Raw genomic sequence first — 5,163 nt, forward strand, 5'->3', positions numbered from 1 at the left:
TCTATCTATCTATCTATCTATCTATCTATCTATCTATCTATCTATCTATCTATCTTTGTTTCTCTCTTTCTTTACCTCTCTCTCGGCTCTCTTTCTTTCTGTTGTGTTAACATGTTGAATTTTTACTCAATCTAATCTTTTTCTTCCCAGAAAGACAAAAGAAGAAAATCAATTCCAAAAGTAAAACAACAACAATAACAACGACAACAACGGCAATAACCAAGACAAGTTGCAAGGATTGTAGTGAAATCAGGTTCTTGTCAAAATAATGTAATTGAAGAAATCGACAGTTTTACAATACTGGGATAATTTTTATCAAAACCTTTTATGTCTTTTATTTAAGAACCTATTTCTGTTGAAAAAAAGTTGATAAAAGGCGGTTTTTTTTTAAATTGTAGTTTTCAAGGAGACTCAAGCTTCTACAAGTCACCAAATTTTGGAGGAGGCTCTTTTCTCGATAATTTGTCTATCGACACCAGGTGACCCCCATTCACTCCAATAGCAAAAAACATCTACTTCTATTCGGTAGATGGTTGGGGGGGGGGGGGTTTCCAATCAAAATCAAGAAAAAGGGATAAGCTTACATTTGGTGTTACTGATCCCATATTCCAACAATCAACGAGCGCCTGATTCCACACCGTTTCGACACAATTGCCAACTATGGATTAGGCTACAGGAAACCCCTTACTCTCACGTTCATATTTTTCTCATTCCCTCAACTCAAATAATTTTCTTTTTTTTTCCCTCAATCTGTCTAACCCACCCTGTATGCAAGGTCTAAATTATGTTTGTCGAGATATAAAAAAACCCATAGAACATACGCACATATTCAGAAGACCAGAAGAAAAAAAAGAAGAAAAACTCCAAAAAGCAATCGGAAAACGAAATAAATGCGATTTTTATCGAACAAGGAAACGGAACCCACTCCTACACGCGCCATCCGAGTATTAGCGGAGACTCACATGAAATAAAATGCACATCAAACTAATAAAAGACAGTGTACGGGGTCAAAGAAATTCCACCTTTCATCCATCAGCACCGTACCTCTGACAGGAAGCGAATCGAGACGCAAAGATGACAGTTTTCCGGGTGAGTTCTGGAGACCTGGGTGCCACTTAGCTACCTTGACACGCTCGATCCTGCACGGCGCGTGCCCGACGCACGGCGGTCATGTGACTTTCGCACCTTGCTCACGTGACGTGCCTACTTGCCTGAGCAGCGACAAATTCCCTGGGCGGGGTTATGCTCGTAGTTCAATAACAAACAAGGGATAATATCGCCATTAGGCTACGAGGGTACTTAACCCATTGAAGGCGTGCATTCTGGACACTCGCTACGCTATTTGAGAGGAAGCATAAATTAGTTAAATAAACAGATTGTTCAGTTTTGCGTTATTTACCTAAGACCTTAATAAAGGGCACGAAAGAAAATGTATGATAAGGAAATATGCACGTTTTTCTTTTCTGATTTTCATTTATAATGGTGCAAAATGTGCTGCAACGCTGCCTTTGGTCTGCTGATCTGACATATAACGTGTCCTCTAGATTCAGAGAGTAAAAGTGTCGGATTTTTAAATAAAAGAAAAAAAAAATTTTGGAGGGGGGTATTTTACTTTTTTTGGGGGGGTTGGGGTTTTTTTTTAGGGGGGTGGGTTGGGGTGGGGTCCCTCTGATTGATGATGCCTTCTCGGTTTAGCAATGTATCTAGCAAAACAAAGTATCTTCTTTGAACGCAAACAGAAAGCAAACCCCACTACCTCCTACCCCGCAAAAAAAACAAAACAATTTCAACAGAAACAAATCAATGAAACAAGACAAAAAACAATTTTAAAAATAGCAAAGACTTCAACCAGCTCGCAAATTTCATTCCCCCAAAATGGTGTACGATCGAAATTGCCAAAAATGGCATACCATTCATTGTTGAGAAGAAAACAATCGTCATGGACAGGTGAGTGTCTTGGACAGTGTCAATACGATGAGTAAGAATCAAAGGGGAGTGGGGAGTGGTCGTTAGCACAGATAATGGTCTCAGACATGTAGTCATTAGAGCAGGTTGGACTGTGTTTCCGTTGACCAATCACCTGGAGTTGCCATCTCTGACGCATGATGTCGGTAGCCTATGGTTAGCTTACCTGAGCCGTGATCGTGAGGTTGCGACTTCGGGGCTTCGAGCCTCAGCTCGGGCCGACGTTGTGTCCTTGGGGAAGGCACTTTACACGAATTTCCCTTTTGGTTCGCTCCTTTCGGAGATTGACGGTAAACTCGAAGTTCTAGCCTCTTAAATAACATAATAGTGATGATAGGGGCGTTAAGCATTGTACCATTTTACCGTTTCACAATCTCTGACGCAGAGGATTCACCAATTCTTCAATTAATTAAGTGATGTGAGACTGAAGATGATATAGTGGTTACACTGCCGTTAGACTGTGTTCGGAAGGATATGAGTTCGATCCTAGCCAACGTTGTCTACAAAATAAAAATGTAATTGTGGTTTGCTTTAATATCCCCATCGACATCATTTATTCCATTTAGGAGGCAGACTGCATCGGCTTTGCTTGTAGGGGCCAAATTGGGCTGAGCAGGACACGGGATCCCATCGATCCCCCACCCGAACGAATTGACTGTCACCAACATTACCAACGATTTAGGCATACGATGTAAGTACATATATATCCAAAGAATGTGTGGTTCTGAGATCAGGCTCATAAATTAGTATTGTCAAGTGCCAGTTATGCCTAAGTAGAAAACAACATTCCAGCTGAGTTAAAAACGTGACAATGTGAGATTTCTCGCTCTCGAATGGAACTTACGCCTTCCACATACAAGGCAAAAAACGTGGCCTCTCACCACAGACGCGCCAAACAGGTTTGAAAAACGCCACTGTAATGTGCGTGCAATAAAATGTTAAGTCACGTGAGCCTAAAATGGAATAAAGGGCTGTTGATTATTTCAACAATTTAATCTTCCACTTTGACTATGGTACATACTTATGACCGGCTAATTTCTCTGGGGACCTTATCATACAGAGACCAAGACGACAAAAAATGTATTGCCTTCTGTCACTACCTTAGAGAATCTTTCTTCAGCGTCACCTGTCGGGTTGTGTTGTTTCCCTGGCCCCTTCTGTCTGGACAATAATAAAGTCTTTTCTCTAGAATATCTAGTGCTAAATCGAAATTACTATAAAAAAAGAAAATGGCCCTCAATTCAGTTCTCTCACGCATAATAAATCAAAGTAATCGAGGTCAATGTCTCCGGATCAGGCGGAACTCATTACAAGCGATTACCTTTAATTGTTTGATACAGAAGGGCTGCATGATCGTACGCGTGCACGTGGACGATACTCAGGTATTCGCACGTGCCGGGGAAGAAAGGGGTCAACACTGTTTTTCTTGTGTTTTACTCTAGCCTTGTGCCTCTGCTTCCCTTTTTGCTTGAGATTTGCAATCCGTCCTCGGTATTTATAAAAATGAAGAGTATGTTTTTATGTTTTTGTTTTTGTTTTTGTTTTTTGTTTTGTTTTGTTTTTATTTGTTTTTATTTTTTTTTGCTTTAGTTTTCTTATGTGTTTCTTTTTTTCTTTTATTCTTTCTTCTTTATATAACTTGCGATTTATTAGTATGCTTCTTCTGTTTAAGAGCATTCATTATTCTTTTCCTTCGTTTACTCTTTTCTTACCGACCTGGCTAGTTACTTACATGTAAATTGTTTTCCTGTTGCTCCTTCGTCCTTTACTTTTTCATATTGTCCGATGCTTTGTTCGCTGGTTAGTATAATAGTATAACATAATCCTTTTGGTTCTTACCTAATCAGCTGACAGGAGTTTGTGATTAGGCGGTTATGAGGGGTTTCGGTTTCACTCTCAACCTTTGCTAGAGTTAGGCGTGCGTAAAAGTTTGACTGGGTGTCTTATTACTATTAGTCTTTTTGCTGGGACGTTGTATTCCTCTCAGCCTAGGTTGGCCCTGATATGCTGGGTCGAAAATAGTTCTTAAAATAATAACTAATACAGATCGTATTGTGTCGTTGGTGGCATAAAAACACATACATTAAAAAAATACACCTAATAATCCACTTTTTGAATTCGTTGGCTAGTGACATGGGGAGTTAAAGGTCTCTACATTTATACTGATCAGAGATGCCAAGGGCAATGAAACAGGGTGTGGTGCTCTACGAAACAAAAAGAAAAGATGTTTTCCTTCAGTTAACTGTCTTGGAAGTAATGTACCAGCCCTAACACCTAACGTCAGTCTTCTTTTACATAATACATTAAATAATCGAGGCCTGCCACTCAGTCGGGAAATAAAATCAAAGCTAGAGATTACGAGGGTATCCACAGGGTCGCACCCTCGAACGGCGATCCTACTGTTCCCAATCCTTTGATCTAAAATCCCCAGAAAGACAATTATCCTGTTGACGATTTTTTAGCTATTCGATACCAGTATTCGCACCTTTTTTTTTTTACCTTAGGCTAGTGAGTTTGGATATCAAAGTTGAAGAACTGAAGTTATGAGATTTAGGCGGCATGAGTTGTTTTTCCAAGTCTGGTCTTTGGAAGCAGACGTCAGCTATGCTGTCCTCTGCAGTTCTTCTCCCATGTTCGTCTGAAAGTGTTAATACATAATGTATTAGGATGCGCGTTTGTAATACAAATTTAAACGTGGGAGTAAAAACTTTCACAGGCGGTATATGGTTCTTAAGGACTCTTGTCTTGTCCGTATAACATATGTGTCTCGATACTGTGAAATCAGGCACTTGTCAGTTTTTTGGGCATGTGGAGTTATTGGTGTCATCTGAAAGCTTATTCATCTGTTTTTCTTTCAATTAAAAAAACAACCCAACCCATCAGTCTTGAATATTTAGCCAAGATATCTACGATTGAGGGAGGTGAGGTCGCCGGGTTTCAGTGATAGATTAGCAAAATAAAATGGCCGCAAAGGTTTGGTAAAATAATAATAGCTCAAGACTCCTTGATAACTAAAACATGACATGTTTTGTGCCTTTATACGACGTTTTTCCAGTAAAATTCACATGGAATTATGTTTCTATATGGACATTACAGGGGGCTAAGCCAAAAAAAATGATAAAAATTGCCTAACTGGAGGGAAAAAAGCCTGTTTCTCCGATTTCGTTATTTTGACAAGCGCCTATTTTCCGCCACCAT

The sequence above is a fragment of the Aplysia californica genome, unplaced genomic scaffold (genome assembly GCF_000002075.1).
Source record: "Aplysia californica isolate F4 #8 unplaced genomic scaffold, AplCal3.0 scaffold00023, whole genome shotgun sequence".
Lineage (NCBI taxonomy): Eukaryota > Metazoa > Mollusca > Gastropoda > Aplysiida > Aplysiidae > Aplysia > Aplysia californica.